This window comes from Vulpes lagopus, chromosome 4 (assembly GCF_018345385.1).
Source record: "Vulpes lagopus strain Blue_001 chromosome 4, ASM1834538v1, whole genome shotgun sequence".
Classification (NCBI taxonomy): domain Eukaryota; kingdom Metazoa; phylum Chordata; class Mammalia; order Carnivora; family Canidae; genus Vulpes; species Vulpes lagopus.
In genome coordinates, this window is record NC_054827.1 from 125,203,513 (window position 1) to 125,225,516 (window position 22,004).

General features: G+C 40.8%; 1 protein-coding gene across 6 annotated transcripts in view; it reads right to left on the reverse strand.

Moving 5' to 3' along the window:
* The window catches only part of C1QTNF7 (C1q and TNF related 7), a 106,914-nt gene that overhangs the window by 29,147 nt on the left and 55,763 nt on the right, over positions 1–22,004 (reverse strand). The window contains exon 2 of one of the 6 annotated variants that reach the window (XM_041751241.1): positions 750–906. The exons of the other annotated variants lie outside the window; for them this stretch is intronic. The gene's annotated coding sequence lies outside the window, so the exon portion shown is untranslated. The remainder of the gene's footprint in view (positions 1–749; positions 907–22,004) is intronic. 6 annotated transcript variants of the gene reach the window in all.

The following is a 22,004-nucleotide window of genomic DNA, read 5'->3' on the forward strand; positions in this document are numbered from 1 at the left end:
TTACATTTATTGAAAATCCCTAAACTGACTTCTTTGTGGGCATCTCAGCTCTATTCCAACTGCCTGGCGTTTCTAAATGTCTACCCGGATGATAGAAGACTCTTGTTCTCTGCTTTGCTTTGTGCTGAAAACATTTGAGGCATTCTGGGAGGAGACCCATGGACATGAGCCAGTCTCAGAGTCAAGAGTGACAATAGACCTAACAAAGACAAAGATTTAGCAGCAGGTGGTACCATTTGCACACATATCCCCTGCCAGCCAAAACAACGTTCTCACTGACTCCATCCCAGTGGAGAGAAAGCTGGAAACCCAACAGTGACTCATAGTGTGCTTGGGAAGCAAGCTGAGTATAGTGGTTTTGGCAAAAAAGGACGAAAGCAATGGAATGTTACCACAGTTTAAATTAGCAGGACTCTCCACATCTTCTCTCTTCCCACTGACATTTCTTTGTGGCAGCTGGCAGAGTAAGACCACTGGCTTTGAAGGCCAAAGTCTTCACTGCCCAGCCATGCGCCCTTGGGCAATTTACAAAAGCTCTCTAAATCTTACTTTTCTCTTCCATAAATTAAAAATCTAAAACTGCTAAAACAAGGTATGATTGTTAAGATTAATGAAGTAATGCATCTCATTAACTGGCATTTGTGCTACTCAAGAAATTTTGGTTTCTGTTGGTGAAAGGAGAAGCAATTCTAAGTTAGAGACATTCCCCCCCCCCCCCCCACTTTTTAATAGCAGTATTTAGAATTTACCTTCTTGCTGGTGCTAGGAAATGCATGTCTTTGGTGGCACTCCTTCTGGACTCTAGATCTGTGTTTTCAGAATAATCTCATCTATGTGGTTAGAGAAACTCCCTGAAGGGATAACTTCTAAGCAATTTCTTGAGACTTGAAGGGTGACATCAGGTATCTGGGAAAATAGGTTTGAGGTGGGGTAAAGAGTAGGCTGTCTAGGCAGAGCTAAGAACTCGAGAGATACTGTGGCACTGAGAGAGCACAGGATACTTTGAAGAAATTAGGAGAAAGCTGGTGAGGAGCAGAATAGTGTGAGAAGCACAATGAGAAATGCAGGGGGAGGCTGAGACAGAGGTTGATTGCAGGAATGGAAAGGACATTGTGGATCTTGGACTTTATCTGAACAGTAATAAGAAGCAAGTAAATAATAGGATTGGGAGTGACAGGACCATATATACAATTTAAAAAGGTCTTTTAGACTGCCATGCCAAGAAGGATTGGAGAAAGGCAAGAATGAAGGGCTAGGGTAGATAGCACCCTTGGGTAAAGACAGGTAAGAAAACCATCCAACCACTGGTCATGTTTCTCATGGAACCAGTGACAGGTTTGGTTTGTTCATTTTTTTGTGTGGCTGTGTGACTCTGTGTGTGTGTGTGTGTGTGAGATTTCCTTCTAATATGTTTTCCTATTCATAGTTTACAAAATTTTCATCAAAATACATATGTTCTTTTTTAACCTTAAAATGTATTGTCTATGCTCTATATGCTGAGTATTATTGTCATATAGAATTATTCATATTTTATTTTAAATATGTACTCATAAAAGAAAGCCTGTAGAAGAGGAAAAGGTGGAAAAATAAAAGTAACAAAAATTATAGTTCTATCTCAGATAACCACTGTTACTATTCTGGTTTATCTTTTTCCCATTACTTTTTGTTCTATGTCTCTGTGTGTGTGCACATAGATCTTCTGTACAAACATTTGTAATATCATCTATCACTGCGCTGCTTGCTTTTTCTTTTTTTTTATAATTGAAATATATTTGACACACAAGATTGTGTAAATTTGAGGTGTAAAACACGTTGGTTTGAAACATGTATGTATTGTAATACAATTGCCATTGTAGCCATAGTCAGCTTTTTTAGAATCCACATATAAGTGAGATCATATAGTATTTGTCTTTGTCTGACTTATCTCTTACCATAACGACTTTAAGGTCCATCTATATTGCTACAAATGGCAAGATTTCCTTCTTTCTCATGGATGAATAATACTCTATTATATATACCACACCTTTATCCATTCAGTGGCTAATAGGCACTTAGGTGGTTTCCATATCTTGGGTATTGTGAATAATGTCACAATAAACATGGGAGGGCAAATACCTCTTCTATATCCTGTTTTCTTTTCCTCTGGATATGTACCCAGAAGTGGGATTGCTGGGTCATCTGCTTGCTTTCTCTTTAACCTAATATTATTATATAATAAGTATTTCTCCTCTATTATTCTTTGGAACCATTAATGGCCAAACAATATTCATCAAGTAGTTATACCATAATTTATTTAATCTCCTTCCCCCCTAATGATTGGACAATTAAGCTATTTCCATTTTTTTCTGTTATAAATGAGATTACATTGAAAACTTTTGTCCATAAGCCTTTATCCCTATTTAGGATTATTTCCTTAGGATAGATTCCCAGAAATGGAATTACTGGGTCAAAAGATTTGGATGTTTTATGTCTCTCTTGGTACATGCTGCGAAACTGCTTTCCAAAAGGTTGTGTGAATTTACAGTACCCTGTCCCTGTATGAAAACAAAATCCAGGGGAATGTAAGCTTCCCAACAGTCAGGCACCCTTAATCTCTGGAACAACAGACAGAGCCACAGAATATTTGATTTGGAAGTAACTTTAAGGGTCAGCAAAGCTGACCTCTACCGATGCTTGATCATAGCAGTATATTTTGTGGAGAGGACACTGAAGCTTGTTCCATAGTAGTACTGACAATTGTACCATCTCTGGTTTGGGTGACCCCAGATTACCTACACAGCCCCAGCCAGGGGTTAAGCCCTGGTCATGTGTAATTTTGCTGAACGAAAATCATGCTGGGTGCATAGTGGGTGCTCAGCTGACCTTGGCAGATGGATATAGGTGATGAGACACATGGCCTGGGTTGAAGTCATCTCATTGTCTCCCTGGGTGGACAGCTCTGACAGGACACCAGAGTAGCTTTCTGGTATGGTCAGGTCTTAAGGGCATCAGGAGCCCTCAGCCCCAGGAGGTTCCTCTTCTATGGACTCTTTGAGGTATGAGCCACTTTTAAAAAGGTTTCCAGGAGCCCTTGCTCAAAAATCAGTCATGTGGCTAGGCAGGTAGAATGTATTCCTATTTCTTCTGCACCCAAGATGACAAGCCCTCCTGGTTATCCCTTTAAGGCTCTTATTGATCTTGACCTACCAGTGGCCTTTGCTTTGCTCATTGCTGGCCTTCATTTGCTTTTCCTTTGCCCTTCAGGCTGTTTAGAATTTACCACTCTTCCAGATCCAGCTGAAAGCTGGGTTTGCTAACTCCAGGCCGTTCATTAACGTCGCTGAGATTTATTCTATTCCCCTATAGCAGCTACTGGCTGTGCGCTGAGGTGTAGAGTTAGACAAGCCTGTTCTAGTCCTTATTTACAATTCATTCTTGTGGGGCTCTACAACTTTAAATGTTGTTGCTCTCTTTCAACTTGCAATCTCTCTCTCTCTCTGTTTCTTCATCTGGTTCCAGCCCACACTTATTAAAAAAAAAAAAAACCTTCCTGAACATTTAACTATGTGCCCAGGCATTGGTCATTACTGTTGAACAGACTCAACAAGGCCTTTGAATCTGCAGTTAGGGGGCTGAACAGCTGTAAGGACCCTCAGTGAGTGCTGTGCTGGGCTCAGCACTGTGCCCAAGGCTTCACACATACCCACTCCATCTTCTTCCAACAAGAGAAGGTAGTTACTATTATTACTCTTTTCACTTCACATGTGGAAAAACCGAGGAAGCACGAGACATTACGTATCTTGCCTGAGACCGTGCAAGCTTAGACTCTTCACTACTATATTTTACTACCTATTTTCTGTAAGTAACTACACACCAAAGATAGTAAATGCTACAAAGAAAAACAAGGCGAGTTGGTGACAGAAATAAAAAAAGTAGGGGACTATTTTAGTTCTAGGGGTCAGGGAAAACTGCTCTAAGAAGGGGACATTTAAGGAAATTCCTGAGGATGACTTGGCTGGGTGAAGACAGGAAAGGAGTCCTCCAGGAAGAGAGAAGAGCCTGCACGAAGGTCTCATGGCAGGAGACGGCTTTGGGAATTCTAGCAAATGAAAGGACAGTGGGTTGGGGCTTACAGGGCAAGGAGGCCTATCCCAGAGGCAGTCAGGGAAATAGATGAGGTCAAATCACCTCAGGGCTTGACTGTGTGCCAATCCCTGCACAAAGTTATTGTGCATTGTCTTATGTGTGACACTCAGCAACCCCAAATGAAGTGGTTAATATTTCATGCTCATTTTACAGAAGAGGAAATAAAGGCATAAAGGGCCAATCACCTTTATCACACCCATGTAACTATGAAGTATGAGAGCAATGGCTCGAAACCAGGTTTGTTGGTGGCAAAGACCATGTGCAAGAACACCCAGCTACCTTCCTATTTACGCCATCCACCAGGTTTGCACATTAGGGAAACAGGCTCTTGCTTGGACTATCACTGAGTAGGAAACCCTGGCACAATGCAGTGGGCAGTAAGAAGGTGTGCATGGAACTCTATCCAACTTAGTGTAGGCATACAATAGAATATTGTTCAGCTATGAAAAATGAAGGAAGTACTGATACATGTCAAACATGGAGGAATCTTGAAAACATTATTCTCAGTGAAGGAAGCCAGACACAAAAGACAACGTATTGTATGTGTCCATTTGTATGAAATGGTATCCAAAATAGGTAAATCTGTAGAGATGGAAAGCAAGGTGGTAGTTGCCAAGGGTTGGAAATAGGAGTGAGAAATGAGAAGTGAGTGCTTAAAGGTTATGGGAGCTTTCTTTCAGCATGAAGAAAATGTTTTGAAGCTCGAGAGAGCTGGTGGCTGTACATGGTAATACACCAAACGCTACTGAATTGTTTACTTTAAGATTGTAAATTTTTATAACACATAAGTTTCACCTCTATAAAAAGTAATGCATGGGAATGAAATGCACTAGCTCCAGGCTAGTGGTTAGCCCAGGAACAAGGAAAGATAATCAAAATGGAGCCTTAGCTTAACTGGTAATTTTTAATTTTTTTATATAGAAACTTTAAAAAAATTTCTTTGTAAAAGATCTGAAATAATAATAAAAAATTAGCATTATTGGCATTATTGCAGGAAATTCTTCCATATAGAGAAAGGGAGCTAAGGCAAAACTGACTTCCAGAACTGAGCATGAAGGCAGAGTTGGCCAAATTTTAGTCAAATTCTCCATACACTACAGCCTCTGACTTGAATGTAAAAGGAGGGACTTTAAGGTCATGTGACTCAGATGCTCTGTGTGTGTGTGTGTGTGTGTGTGTGTGTGTGTGTGTGTGGGTGTGTGGGTGTGTGGCCACAATTCCCATCTTAGAATGAATTCAATGTCAATGTGAGATTGAACAAACTACAAATTTTGGCTTCCCATAAATTGGTCTCTCTTCCCTCAGACGGAGAAGGAATTGTCTGAGACACCAGAGTACATCAGGTAGAGGGTTAAGTCTTCCCAACCGAGGCTCCATCAAATGTTATGGAGAGTTAGTGTCTCAACAGAGTAGCTGCCCACGTTTGTAGGGAAGTGGAGCTCAGGTACCAACGCTTCTGAGAGGCCCCAGGATCTTGACAGGGCCAGCACTATGCACATGTCAATGTGGCTAACTTCCAGAATCGCCTCTTGGGTGGATTGTGTTTGCCTCCATGTTGTAGCTGTGGAAATGGAGGCTCAGGTGAAGAATATGCCCAAGGTCACAGAGGGAGCAAGACGGAGCTGTGAGTCCAACCCAGTCTGTCTGTGCCAGAGCCTGTGTTTGTTGCAGTGCCTCCAGACTAAGAACTGAACCTGCACATAGAAGTTTCTGGATAGGGACTTATTATTTTCTAAAATTTTATTTAAATTCAATTTGTGGATAGGCACTTGTTTAATAAATAAATGAATGGTAGTAAAACAAAGCAGTTTTAATGGCCAAGTAGTTTGGTAAAGATTCACAAAATTCAAATCAGCTAGGGGGCAGACATGTCCATAGATCATGCAATTACAAAGTGGTATAATCTTTTAGGAATGGAAAATTTATATTGACAAACATATATGAAGAGTCTGAAATTTGTTTAACTCTGTCTCAACATTTCTACTTTTACAATTTAATTTGAAGAAAATTTTAAAAATATAGACAATGCTATATATACAATGATATTGATCACAGCTTAACATATTCTTTTTTGGTTATTATAAATTATTTCTTTTGCAGTTATTGATTGGTTAAGTCAATGGCACATCAACAAAAGGACTATTTTGCAGCCAGTAAAATCTATGTTCTACAAGAACATTTAATGACAGAGCCAAATGTTTATATATATTAATGAAGGGAAAATATAGGCTGCCAAATAGTGTCTCTAGTGTTGGAGCATCCATTTTGGCTTTAAGAAATAATAAATGTATCACAAAGATGAGAAGCCTCAATATCAAAATATCAATGTGGCTCTACTGCTGTATGGAGGTGTTACTGCTGATTTACATTTTTTACTTTCATTTCCATTTTGGTTTCCAAATTTCCATGAGTAACAATAAGCATATTCCTTTTGGTTTTTAAAAAGTCAATAAAGGGACACCTGGGTGGCTCAGCAGTTGAGCATCTGCCTTTGGCTCAGGGTTGATCCTGGTCCCAGGATCGAATCCCACATTGGGCTCCCTGTGAGGAGCCTGCTTCTCCCTCTCCCTGTGTCTCTGCCTCTCTCTGTGCATCTCTCATGAATAAATAAATAAAATCTTGAAAAAAATAACTAAAAAGTCAATAAATGCTACATTAAAACAAACTCACTCTACCTATCCAATGGACAGTATTATGTGTAGATGGTCCTTTTTCTCAAAGAAATAAAACATTGATAATACAAGAGATCTGTGGATATTCATTTCAGTGTATTTTCTCTTCCTCCTGTTTTTCTATCTTTCCTTCCCTCCTTCCTTCTTCCTTCCTTTCTTTCTTTCTTACTTGCTTCTTCAATGTACAATTTAGCTCCAATTTCTTCCTGGCGCCAGATTTAAACATTTGGTTAAAGTCCCAAATTCTCTTCCTCTACACTTTCTCATTGAGGAATTTGAGAGCAAAGAGTCTTGGATTTTAGACATCTGGGAATGGCCAAGATTTTGGATTGGTTTTGTGAAAAGATGTATTTGTTCAGTTGAGCAAGTGTGAAGCAAATGCTTTCAGCGTGTCTATTAATCTTAGTGGTCTGAGTGATGTAAGGGTACGCTCACTCATGTTTTATGATGTTTGGTTTCATAAAAATATGTTTGGTTTCAAGGCATTGGCCCCTGTTCTCTGTTGACTGGGAACAAATTTGGAGTATGGAAGGCATCTTGAATTTTTTCCCAAACCTAGTTTGTTTTTTAATCATCAACTGGAACTCTGTGATGGTTATGACTAACACATTTGTGAGTTCATGAAAACATTTATTTTAATAGAAAAAAACCCCAATTGAACAGCACTAGAACCAGAATGCCCTATACCATATTTTGCCAAAAGACTCCTGCCGGACAGTTTAAGGGATAGATTCAGATGGCTGTAGCTGTTTATCAAGCTGAGAAGACATAGGGGCAGCTCCATTTAGGCCATGGATTATAAAAGGTAAAAGAGGAAAAACAAAAGGATTTTTTAGCTGAGTTGAGGAAATGAAGCCTGATTTGCTAGTAGCTGGGCCATAGGCAGAATTCTCCTTGGAGAACACCACAGTGAAGTTAATAATGTACCCAATGGTGCCCTCAAGAGCCGTGTTAGAACATCCTATAGTTTAATCAATCTTTAGACCTTTGAGATAGCATGGGATATGCTTATATTATAAGATTCAGTGAAAAAGTCCCAACATGGAAATGTGTGCATAGGATTTTGTAAAAAGAAAAATTAAAAGAAAGAAAAAACACTCACATTAAGGGGGAGAGAGAGAGAGAGAGAGAGAGAGAGAGAGAGAGAGAGAGAAATATAACAAAATGTTTCTTGTTTATCTTCATGATCATGGAACTACGTTTGCCATTCTCTACCTTTGTTTTCTGACACTCATAATAATCATGCATTATTTTTATAATAAAGGACTCATTCATCCATCATACATGCAGGTGCCAATCACCAGGGTTAGAGATACAAAAATTATGTAGCCACTTATCTGCCACAAAGAAGTTTATAGCATTCTTGAGGGGAGAGACAGAGAAGTGAACAGTTGTCACAAGGGAGGCATATGTGAGGTCACAGTGTGAATTAAAAAAGCAATGGTATTATATTTATGTGTAGAGTCAAAATTTAAAAATAATTGTGTGTGACCATAATGACAGGGTCCTGTATGCATGAAAGAATATCAGCTCCAGTTTGTTCCATCTAGTTACGTGCGTTTCGGAGGATGAGATCCTTAATCTGAGATGATCCATTCTGTAGGGGCTGAGGGAGGTGCACACAAGTGTTGGGGTTGGGGTTTTACAACTTGTCAATTTGAGAAATGTCATGACTCAGTTTCTCTGAATTCTTGTCTCCATCTACAGAGGCTGTAATTCACTGATGCATCTCTGAACTCTCTCACATTCATGCACAGTTACCTTGCTCACTTGGATCATGTGTTTCAGATGGATAATCTTTCTCTTTAATTTCAGTCACTGAAGGATATCCCTTTTAGCAGGAAGTAGAGTGATAAAGAGCTCAACAAATTAGTTAGAATTTACTTTCCAGAAAGAGAACACAGGCTCTGGGTTGTGTCTCAAGGGGTTTTCTAAAGAGATAGTGCATTAACTTGGACTAAGAGATGTTTGCTTTGGCTGGTTGGGAAGAGTTTTTGGGGTGTTTGTTACTTTTAAGCATCCCAGCCATGTTGTAAGTGGTTGAGTTTGCTCACACTAGTTATCTCTTGGTCAAAGAAGTGTTATTTATTTGTTATACAAGCAGCTATTTGGTGTCTACTATGTGCCTAGCCTGTTCTCAGAGTTGGGGTGACAGCAGTCAGCAACAGACAAGATCCTTATTTTCAGGGAGAGATAGGTAACAAACATGTAGACAAACAAATGGATAAGGAAATCGGTGATAAATACTCTGCAGGGGATGGTTGTGGAGGGGTCGTGCACACACTGTTGGTATGACTCATTTTCATTATTTTTTGTTATCAGTGGCCTGGGCAGAGTGAACTACGCCTATGCTTTGGGGTCAGAGTCACCTAGGTCCTAATCACGGGCCTGGTACCCACCAGTGTTACTAGCTATGTGACCGCAGGAGAGTTATGTCACTAATCTGAGCCTCTCATCTCTGTTTTGGGGACAAGGATGCTCCCTGTGAGGGTCATTGTGATCACTAAATGAGTTAGGTGAAGGATGTGCACCATGTTAGCTGCTCAGAAATGGAGGGGTTGACACAATGTCCTTTTGATGCTGTTTCCCTCCCTAGTACTGGTTGTGTTGGGATTGCTGGGGCTCTAAGCATGACAGCTTTTCCTACTTGTATCATCTCTGAGAAAATAGCTCTGCAGGTATACTTGTGGCCTTCTGCATTGTCTTTTAGCTTTACTTACTTCCCAGGTGTGGTAAACAGAGTACAAGCCACCCAAAGATGTCTACATCCTAACCCCTGGCGCCTGTTACTATGCCACCTTACTTGGCAAAGGAGCTTTGCAGATGTGATGAAGTTACGAGTCTTAAGAGAGGGAGATTATCCTGGGTTATCCAGATCTGTTTCCTAATAAAAAAATCAAGGGTCCTTACCAGAGGAAGCAAGAGGGTTGGTGTTATAGAGGGAAGGTAATGTGAGGATGGAAGCAGAGGGAAACAGAAACAGAGAAGGAGGTGCTTTGAAGGTGGAGGAACCTTCAGAGGCAAGGAATGTAGGCAGCCTCTAGGAAAGAAAAGGCAAGGGGACAGCTTCTGCCCTAGAGCCTCCAAGAGGAACCCAGTCCTGTGAATCTGTTTTGGATTTCTCAACTCTGGATTAAGAACCAAGTTGATTTAAGCCACCAAGTTTGTGGTAATTTGTAGCAACAGGAAATGAATACAGGTGAAATGAGGAAATCCTGCCTGAGCCTATAAAATGGAATGAAAACTAATCTACATTTAGGATATATATCAGAACATTGGCGTGTGGCAAGTGCTCAGTAAATATAAGCTGTTATTAATATAAACACATTCTTACCGAAACAAATTACTGTCTTTCTGGAATAATGGAAAATGAATAAATTGTTGGCATCAAGGTGTTGGTAGAAGCTCAAAGATAGGTTGAATAGTGTCAAAGGATTATTTTAGTTAGTGTACACGTTCATTTCCATGGAGAGGTTTTTTCAGTGGTGCCAAGGGCAATTTCTTTCCCTTTCTGCCCACATATGGACAATGGGATGTGAACAGGGTGACCAGCGTTGATGCTCCTCAAAGCTCTGCATTGTCTTTTGCTTGTAATTCAAAATTGATGTTGAAGTGTAACAGCCAAATAAAATGTTGCCCTGTGAACTTTTTGCAATTCCTTTTTGTCTCTGATAGATCATACTGCTTGTTTCTGCAATGCAAAAAAGTTATTCCCTTGATAATTCTGAAAACCAGAGAAAGAGCACATTCACATGAAATTGTTATTTTTCTAAGTTTATCTAGTTAGGGTAATGCTGTTCTCTAATGTAATTTCATATTTGAGAAACAGAAGACTTGCCATTTGTGTGAATTTAGCCTAAGGAAATAATTTTTAATTCAGTAGAAATATCTACATACAAAAATGTTCATTGCAGCATTATTAAAAATAGCAAAAAAATTGGAATAAATGGAAACGTTAGAAAATAAGGGGGTTGTTAAATATATTGTGGTATGGTCACTTGGTGGAATATTATGCAGCTAGTTGAAAGTGTGGTCATAATGACTGTCATAATAAGGAAAATATTTGCAATATACTGATAGAAAAATCAAGACAAAATGGTGTTTAGTGTGAATATAATGCACATGATGATTATAACTCACATGTCAACAGCCTAGCAGAGAATATTACAAAATACCAATATCCATTGTGTTCACATCATGGAATTGTGAATTTTTTTCTCCTCTCTATTTTCCAAATTTTTTGTAATACAGTTATTTACATATTTAAGGAAAAAAAATTAGTTAAAAACATACAACAATAAGCCAAAGCTTCACAATAGTGTGGAGTATGTCTGAGAAAATCGTGAACTCATACATTTACAGCTCAAGTGAAAATGCATAAGGAGTTCTAATTTTCCAGATTGGTGCTGATTGCAGGAACTCCATGGTGAGAAATCTTGACTATTAGCACCTACCAAGGCATGTGGAGACCATTCTAACACATGCTTTCTTGCTTGAAGAGAGCTGGTTTGGTTTCATGAAACAAAGAAAAGTTTTGCTCTCCAAAAATAATTCAGTTCTGATTATATCAGTAACCTCTATTCCAGCTCAGGGGCTCAGGAGAAAAATAGAAAATTTTTTCTTCACAGAGGGCCTGCTATGTACCAGGCCCTGTACTGAGTGATTTAAGTTTGCTGTCTCTGGTCAGCCTTATGGATCTGTTAGGTAGGTGCTATTATACAGGTTTGACAGACCAGATGCTCAGAAAGGTGAATTCTAGTTGGTGGGGGCAGAGGTAGGTTCAGAGCCTGGGTTGTTGGACTCCACAGCTCATTGTCTCAGCCAGGACTCCAGCTTGTGAGGCTGCCCAGAGACCCTCCAGCTTCATCTGTATAATGCTCTGGTTTTCAGGGACCTGATAGGGTCTCCCTAGATTTGTTGCTCTCTACCATGGCTGTGCATGGGGAGTTAGATACAATTTAGTTTTATTTAATTGTACTTATTTATTTTTAAAAAGATTGTATTTATTTATTTATTTGAGAGAGATAAGGCGAGCACAGAGGGAGAAGTAGACTCTGCTGAGCTGGGAGCCTGACACTGGGCTTGATGCCAAGACATGGCCTGAGATCATGGCCTGAGCTGAAGACAAACACTTTAACTGACTGAGCCACCCAGGTGCCCCACGTGTAATTTAGTTTTGAATAGGCAGTACACAACAGTGTTTGAAAAATTCATATAATAAAAAGCATACATGGTGAAAATAAGTCTTCCTTCCAGATCAATCTCTCATTCTCCAGTTTGTCTTCCCTGAGAAAACCACTATAAATGGAGAGCACTAATAAATACAGGCCTTGGAGACCCATTCTCAAGTTGTAATGATTTAGAATCTCCTAAGTTTGCCCAAGACCCTTCCAGATATTTGAAAGTGGGTCAGGGGCTGAGGCTCACTGCTCCAATGATACCATTATACCCAATTCAACAAAAAAAAATAACAAATTCACTCTGTATATGTCAATAATATTTCAGTTCATACAGCCTCTCAGGATATAGGTGATAGGTGATCTCAGGATACAACGGGTTTGACTTTTCTTGTTTTTTTTATTGTATTTATTTTTTATGAGAGGCACAGAGAGGGAGAGGCATAGGCAGAGGGAGAAGCAGGCTCCCTGTGGAGCCTGATGTAGGACTTGATCCCAGGACCCCAGGATCACGACCTGAGCCAAGGGCAGATGCTCAACCACTGAGCAACCCAGGTGTCCCAACTTTTCTTGGTTTTACCCATATTTATTTTTCAAGCTCTGGAGGCAGGAAAGTCTAAGATCAAAGTGCAGCCAGTTCAGTTCCTGGTGAGAACCCTCTTTCCAGACACTTCTTGTCATAACTTCACATGGTTATGGTGTGGGGAGAAAGCTCCAGTCTCTCTTCCTCTTCTTATAATGACACTAATCCCTTCATGAGGGGCCCACTCTCATGACCTCATCTAAACTTAATTACCTTCTAAAGGCCCACCTCTAAATACCATCACATTGTGGGTAAAGGCTTCAACAGATGGGTTTTGGTGGGGACACAACATTTAGTCCATAACCCAGGGCTTCTAGTCCAATCTGCCATGTCTAGCAGAGAGTTCTTGTCAAGTTACTTTGATTGCTGGGATTTAGTTTCCTCATCTATAAGATGAGCTGATTGAATTTGCTAAAGGGTATTCGAAGTGCTCTCTTGGGGAACCTCAAGTGCTCTTTGGGGCTGAGATGGAGGGAAGTGTTGATGACTGAGTAGGCAGGTTTCTATGTCAGTAGGCCAACCTCCCTCCTCCCACTCCCAACTCATCATTCAACAAGAGCAACTCCATCTTATCTAACATCTATCATCTATCATCTATCATATTTTTAGGAATAAACTCCAGACTGTTCAGATTGCATCAGCTTTTCCACTAATGCTCTTTGTCTTTTCCAGGACCAGAATATCACGTTGCATTTAGTAACTTATTTGATTTTGCCTCTGATTAAGATTTTATTCAAATCAGTGGTTCCAGAATAACAATAGAAAGAAATGTTTAATATCCACTGGACTAACTGCTGGCTAGTTGTCTTCTACTTGTATGGCTGAGGCTGACATCATATATGAGGATTAGCTGTGACATAGGGGAACAAACAAGGTCTTTGGAGCCAGGCTGAGTCGATCTAACTTTGGAGGATATTGGATGATACACTGAGCCTCCCTAAACTTCAAGATTCTTATGTATAAAAAAGGGAAAGTAATACCTAATTTGCATGCTTTGAAGATAGAGTGAGTTTGGCACAAGGTACAACTATAAGAGGCATTCCATCTATGATAGCTGTTCTGCGGAATCATATGGTGCCCCTGGTCCTGTATCATTGGTGCAGCCATCCAGGGGCTTGTCCCCATGCCCTGCTGAACCTCTTAAACATTGTCATTTGCCTGGAGTGAAATATAGCAGCAGCCTGCTCTCCTGCTCCAAGAAAAAAGCCCTCTGATATCTAATGTTTTGATGATACTCTCGAGATGGGATTTAAAACATGATTCCTAACTCAGCTGTTCCAAAGTGGAAAAAGATTACATAATTAATACATGTTAATCATAGAAAAATTAGGTTATATGGATAAACAAAAGGAAGAAAATAGAAATCAGCTGTAATCATCAGACCACCCAGAAATAACCTTGTTATCATTTTGGGATCTACATCTGGAAAGATGCATATTCTCTTTCTCTCTTCTTTTTTAAATTATGCTATTTTATGCATCACTTTTTTTTCAGAATCCTATTGTCATTTACTCTGTATTTACTCATATTTCCATATAATAAAATATAATCCTGGAATGTTATTTTTTTTTGGAATGTTATTTTTAAACTAAATTATAAGGATGTATTAAAATTGTCTCAACTAATTCTCTATTGTTGGATGGTTTGATGGTTTCAATTTTCGCTTTTGCCAATAACGTTGCAATATGTATCCCTCTAGCAAAATCTTCTGTGCACCATTCTCCAATTTGGAAGTTTGAAGCTGGCAACTGTCATACTGCACCCACACCCTCTTTTCCTCTTACTTTCCGTGGGGGACTGTGTGCTTTGAGGGCAGTGAGCACATGCTGCTCTCTTCATCTTCATGCAACCCTCCATGCATTTCTACTGTTGGGGCCCATTATCCTGAACTTGCTTCCCCATTGTTCTACTTGGATACTTGACACTTGTGTTCTTAACTCTGGTCCATATCCTCACTCATTCAACAGAGATTTGTTGAGAACTTTTGATGTGCAAAGCATGGATCTGGGAGAAATAGGGCTAAGGAGACAGAGAGGGTCTTGCCCTGGAGGAGGGGCAATGTAGAGTGGTAGGCAGACATGGAACAAGGCAACATACGCAGGGGTGATTGCAAATCACAATAAATGGTAGAGGAGGACCAGAGAGCAGATAAGAGGATGAGGAGCCCTGGAGAGGGTTTCAGAGTTTTCTCTGGGGAAGTGACCTTTGGGCAGAGATTTGGGAGGTGCAAAGACGTGGCAAGTGACTGGGAGGGGGTGACCGGTCCCTTGCAGAGGAGTAGCCACTGCAAGGACTCTGTAGAAGGAACCATCAGGCTGTTCCCAGGACCGCAGGAGAGACTGGGGACAAGGGCGTGTGACACGGACCCCTGGGGCTGGACAGAGGCTAGTCCACGCTGGGTCTCAGAGGCCATGGGGAGAAGTTCAAACTTTATTTGAAGTTCAGTTTTTTTGAAGACAGTGGGGAAAAAAAAAAAAAAAGAACATGATCTGGTTTTCATTTTTAAAAGATCACTCTGGGGCAGCCCGGGTGGCTCAGTGGTTTAGCGTCACCTTCAGCCCAGGGCGTGATCCTGGAGACTCGGGATGGAGTCCCACATCTGGCTCCCTGCATGGAGCCTGCTTCTCTCTCTGCCTCTGCTTCTCTCTCTCTCTCTCTCTCTCTCTCTCTCTCTCTGTCGCTCATGAATAAATAAAATCTTTCAAAAAAATCACTCTGCTCAGATTTTACCCTAAACCCAAATTATCCAGATGATAGATGCTCGGCAGGGAGAGTGATAACTCCTCAACAGGTATTGGCCAGGAGGAAGGGACAGGATTTTCTGAGTTGTGGTTTCCTGAGACTTCCAGGTTTCTTTCTGTGGCAGATACTGTTATTAAATAGATATCCAGGAAGTGTGGGATCATTATGTTGTACACCTGAAAATAATTTAAGATTGCATGGCAGCTCTACTTCAATAATCATAATTTAAAAATCGATATCCATTCCCCCCCAACCCTGGCCATGTGTGCAACCAGGATTCTGATATTGTCAGGTGCCAATATATGCCTCCTTCCCAGCATCCTTTATAGTGCAGTGGCCTTGGGAAGCATGCGATACCATTCTGGCCAATCATGTGTAAGAAACATTGTCTGGAGAATTCTAGAAAAGCTTTTGGTTTCCCCATAAAAGGACACAACTGGCTCCTCTGCTTTTGACTAGAACAGAGGTTATGTCTCAAGCACAGAGCCATCTTGCTATCATTCAACGACAAGCATGAAGATAAAAGACAATATGCTAAGGATGACGGGGTGGGGGGCGGGAGGAGAAACAGCCTGGGTTTCTGATGGCTTGAATGAGCAGCTGAACCTCATTAATGCCAGCAACCCCCGAATCCTTGTTACAGGGCAAAATAAAAGCCCTACTTAGTTTAAGGTGCTGTTCCAACACTTTTGTTGATTGTAGCCGAAGTCTTCCTAACTAATACATTTATCACCTTGGAAAAGTGAGAACTGACTTCATTAATAACTTGACAGAATATTATGCAAATCGTTAAAATTCTGAATAACTTAATGTGTATTAAAATTGAAACGGTTACTGACCCTAACTTGGGAAGCTTGTGTATTGCAGATTGGGGCTCATGATCTCGAAGCTATGGATGTGCTATTATGATACAGATACGCTTTCTACAGTGCTGTGCAGACATCCTTTACCTGAGAGGGGAGTCATGCCAAAGGCTTTGATGCAAAGATGGTTTGGTTTTCTTGTTCTCTGCCTGCTCAGTTCTCACTGAAGATCACACAGCACCCGTTATTCCAGCCAGCCTGCCCTGGCTCTGCCATTTTAAAGTCCCAAGGGCACAGCTGAGGTCAGAGAACACACTATTTAAGTGATTCTGGTCACTGATTCATGCAGATGCCTCTGAGTTTGGGATAATCCCTCTCCCACGGTGAAATTACTGAGGGCTGGTGGTCTCCCTGACACAATCCCTTGAAAATATAATTTTTTTAAATATATTTTTAAAATTTTTATTTATTTATGATAGTCACAGAGAAAGAGAGAGAGAGAGAGAGAGAGGCAGAGACATAGGCAGAGGGAGAAGCAGGCTCCATGCACCGGGAGCCCGACGTGGGATTCGATCCAGGGTCTCCAGGATCGCGCCCTGGGCCAAAGGCAGGCGCCAAACCGCTGCGCCACCCAGGGATCCCCGAAAATATAATTTATAACAGCAAGCTGATAAGCACCTGCTCTATCTTAGGCATTTTCTGCAGGACTTTATACAAATTATTTCTAATCCTCACTTACCCTTCCTCAAGATTTGCTGACTAGATATGATTTTCCTGATGAAAATCAAGACCGAGAAAAGTTAAGTCATTTTCCTCAAATTCATGCAGCTCAGTAGGGGGACAAAAAAAGAACTCGTTCTTGGATATTTACCTGGGTCTAAAACTTGTGATCTTTAGGGATCCTTGGGTCCCATCTAGAGGAATGGTTGCTGGTTCCGTGAACCACATAGATGTGTAAGCACAGACTTTAGGCCTTTACACCATTCAGAAAGCATTTAGAGTGGATTGAATATTAGCTCCCAAAAGACAGGTTCACCCCAAACCTGCAAATGTGAACTTACTTGGCAAAACGGATTTTGCAGATGTAATGAGGTTAAGGATTTTGAGGGGATAAGATTGTCCTTGATTAGGGTAGGCCCAAAATCCAATATGTCCTTAGAAGAGAAGAGGATGGGAGAAGAAGCAGAGTTTGGAGTGATGAGTCTGATGAGCTATGCAAGTGGGACATACTCTCCCTGAGCAGAGCGTTTGGCTGGGCTGGGTTTGTGCAAGGCTTGGGGGCAGCACTGAGCTCAGCGACTGGCTAGGTAGGTGCAAGAGCGCTTTCTTGCATTGAGACTCTGGTACTATTCATGGAAATGTAGCTGTTTGTTACAAAAATCTAAGAATTTCAGAACAGAACATATAAAAAAAGCAGAATTTCTACCTCTCAGAAACCATTTTGCCAACACTGATGAACATCATCCTGAACTTCTCTCTAGGCACGTATTTAGCCAGCAACCTTGGTAGATAGAGCTTTACAAAAATAGATTCACACTATCCATGCTATTTTTAGAAACATGCTTAAACCCAAGTCTACTTGTATTTATCAGAAGAAAAAGAAAGTAGAATCAAACTGAAGGAATTGTTGAGATACACATAAATATTTGTTCGTAACAAGAGATGCTAGCTCTTAAAAGATATTTCTCAGGTGAAGAGACAATTATGAAGAAGTATTAAGAATTTGACATGATTTCACTTTTTAAAAACGGAATGTTTCAACTGTACATGATAGGTATTTATGCTGTGAAACAAAGATTTTATGCACTTTCTTTTCCTTTCTACCCCGGCCTCCCAATTTTTGTTAGTTACATTATTATTTTTAGATTTTCTGGAAGTATAACATTCATATTCTGTTCCGTCAACTCATTCCTACTGTTGCCCAGCTTTGGTTTGTGTTTAAATGGATCTGGTGCTCATGGTTGTCCTTTTATGGTGGTTTCTCCTTTGCTAAGTGTTTAATTTTGATTCATACCTTATAATGCTGGATTGCGTCATCACGTATTTTTCAGAAAGTGCATTGTAACTGTAGTCCTTGAATTCTTGCATGCTCAAGAACATTGGTTTCTTTTATAGTAGCAGTACAGTTTGAGTAGAAGACTCTCAGGTACCCCTTTTGCCCCTTAGAACTTGGTTGATGTTTTCATGTTGAGTGTTGGTAGTGGCGGTTGAGAGGAATCATGTGATTCTTGTTCTTGTGACTCAGACAGGACGTGTCCCTTTCTTTTCTTTCTTTTTTTTTTTTTTTTTTTAAAGATTTTACTTATTTATTCATGAGAGACACAGAGAGAGAGGCAGGGACACAGGCAGAGGGAGAAGCAGACTCACTGCAGGGAACCCTGGGACTCTAGGATCATGCCCTGGGCCGAAGGCAGGCGCTAAACCATTGAGCCACCCAGGCATCCCAGGATATATCCCTTTGAATTTCAGTATCTTCACAGTATTTGTCCTGATGCTTCTAATTTTGCTTATTTTTCTTGAGACACAGTGTGTCCTTTAAATCTTGAGATACCTAGGGGGAAAGGCTAAACAGGTGATAGGGGTTAAGGAAGGCCCTTGCTGTGATGTGCATTGGGTGTTGTATGTAAGTTATGAATCACTAAATCTACTCCTGAAGCCAGTATTACATTGTATGTTAACTAACTAGAATTTTTTAAAAATGTGAAAAAGGGGGCAGCACGGGTGGCTCAGTGGTTTAGCGCCACCTTCGGCCCAGGGCATGATCCTGAAGGCCTGGGTTCAAATCCCACACTGGGCTCCCTGCATGGAGCCTGCTTCTCCCTCTGTCTGTGTCTCTGCCTCTCTCCCTCTGTCTGTGTCTCTCATGAATGAATAAATAAAATCTTTAAAAAAATGTGAAAAAGGGAGGAAAAACCCCTACCTTTCCTTACTTCAAGAAATTTTTTTGAATTTTCCCTGTGTTTTCCCTTTCCCATTCCCCTGTGTTTTTCTGTTCAGAATACCAGTTTGAGGATGTCAGCCTGTATCTTTCTTCACTTTGAATTGTCTCGTTTATAATCATTTTGATCTCATTGTTCCTTTCTCTTTCATTTCGTGCGATTTCTTAAGCGTGGCTTGTGCTTTCCATGGTATTTATCTATTTTCGATTTGCTTCTAAGTTGACTTTCATCTCTGTAATTGCTTTATTTTTAGCTTCCATTTATTTCCTGAGCACTGCCAGTTCACTTTACAACCGGTTTTCTTCTTATTTCTTTTGGATCACTTTTATTCCCTCTCTGAACTTTTTTTTTCCCTGAAAAACTATGCTGTCAATGATTTAATACTGAAGAGAACTAATGTCTTTGTTCTCTGGAATAGATCGTTTATGCTGTGTATTTTTAAAATCTGTCTTCAGTATTTATTTTTCCTGTTTTCCCCTTCTTGCAATACTCTTACTGGGGTCCATGCTTTCTCGGTATTACTCAAATACGAGTAGAAGCATCTAACTGTTGATCAACAATAGTGCAGAAGGGACATGGGGGTTTGTGGTTAACCATATTAGTTTGTAGTCTCTGCCCTCCTATTCAATCTGCCCTGGTGAAATGTCTCCCTCGGAGTTTTGTCTCCAGGGGGTCAAAGTGGCTTAGGAAGCACGTAAAGTTGTGACTTCAGAGTTGTCCCTCCCAGTCCAGTTCATCCCTTTTCATACCAGGCAGGCTCTCCCAACCAGACACTTCCTAAACAACAAACATGGCATATAATTGTGGCTCCTCCTCATTTGCTTTCCACTCCCTTCCTCCTAGCTATCAGCAATGTGAAGGTAGATTTTTGTAGGGATAGTCCACCTTTTCCTATGTGAGGTACACTGCATTGATGCCCACCAGTCTTTCTAGTCCTACTCTCTTTTGAAACACAGCCTATATCACCCCTCAATGCTATGGCCAGATGAGTTGCTTAGGCAGCAAAATGTGAGTAGAAGTAACTATATTTCTTCCCTTTCCATGTTGAACTATGAAGCCTTGTGTCATGACAGTGGTCTCTGAAGAAGATGGTAAAGTTGGCTAAAGTTGCTGTTTTAAGTCACTGAAATTTGAGATTTGTTTGTTCTATATAGTCTTTGACCAACATAAGGCAAGAAAAGCCAACGATTTCTGTATCAATCATTAGGAAGCCTGGACATTGAGGAGGTAAGGAGGGCTGGCTGGAAGGTACGCATCAGAGCAGACCACCCATCACCCATCCAGGACATTGGCTAACCTCAATGGTTTCCTTGTACGTTGGAGGGAAACTTTTTGTAGAATTTGCAAAGTTAAGGCCTCTTGTTGCAAAGGTTTCAGATCATTTTTCTCTCTGCATCCTTTCCTACATCTTCTTTTCCCTAAAGGTATTGCTGTTGACAGCCTCAATTACTACCTCTGAACAAACTCAGTTCATTTCTGATCAGTTACACTGATCATGTGTCCCCCTTAAAGAGCCAGAGGTGCTGCTGCCTTCAGGTCTTTTGGCAATTTATAGTCTGCAAAGGTTTCTCTTTTCCTTAATCAAGTTATTTGTTCTCTCTGTAAATAAATAATGTGTGTACAATCCTAGATATTTCATAAAAATAAGACCTTGCATCTTTGAATTACCACCTGGCCAAGAGACAATTGAAAATGTCTTAGGTCTGGTCCTGTCTGTAGCCTGCATATTAGCTCCATGGTGACATCTCTTCCCCAGAACCAGACCATCCAGGCTTCCATCCCTGCCTGGCCATTCTTTAATGGCATGGCCCCAGAAAAATTGAGTAAGTTTTCTGAGCTTATTTTCTCATCTGCAAAAATGCTATAATAGCAGTGGACTTTTTAATCTCACAGGAATACTGGGAAGAGCTGATGAGCTAATATGTGGGAAAGCCCCTGGAGCAGTGCCTGGTCCCAAGGGAGCACTCCGTACATATTAGTTGAAAGCACTTTGCTAATTTTGGTTCATTTATTCATGTACTTACCATATATATAGTTACTTACCATTGTGCAAGACATACATAAGGAGGTGACAGTGAAATTAAGGTGACAATTGAAATCAGATGTTGTACATATTCTGAGATTACAGTAGCTAGCATCTGAGTGCTTATGATGTGCTCAGGCACGGCTACATCTGTACATGGGCCATCTCATTTAATCTGTAGAATCATCTCTACATATATTGCTGTCACTATTCCCACTCTCAAGATAGGGAAACTAAGGCAAAGAGGTAAGAAGGAACTGGCCCAGATGACCAAGCAACAGAATTGGAGTAGACGCTGCAGGCAGCCTGACCCCAGTGCACCTGTTTGACCATCATCTCCAACACCTCTAGGGGTACCCATTGACACTGGAAGCAGACAGTTTCCTCAGGATGGATGGTCACGAAAGGCTTTTGGAGAAAAGAGTGCCTGAGCTTAGCCCTGAAGTTTGAGCAAGGGGTGCCCACTCAGAGGAAACCTGAAGCCGGGCGCCTGGTGAGACACCAGTACTGGATGGTAAGCATGAGTCCAATATGACTGGCTTTGCTGTTAGCTTGGGGAAATGGATTCTAGCTGAGGTTCATTAAAACTCTGGGTAACCCTAAGTGTCTTAAAATTTTCAGCTGGGGGTGGAAGAATGAAATAGCTATCCTCCCTATGGCCTATGGGCTCCTTTTTACATGAGGGCTATACCTCATTCATATTTGCAATCAAATACTGCATCTGACCCATGACTAGCACTCAGGAAATTGTTGGCTGAGTGAGTGAATAAATGAATGAATAAGTAGATTAATGACAGTAGCCAAGGTGGGGAAAAAAGTAATAAAGACCAGATTTGTGGGAGAGCTCCTGTGTTGGTTGAGGATGCACCAGGCTTAGGAGTGCGAGGTGGGGATGGTTTGGCTACCCCACACCATGGCACCTTCAAAAGTAGTTTGGATG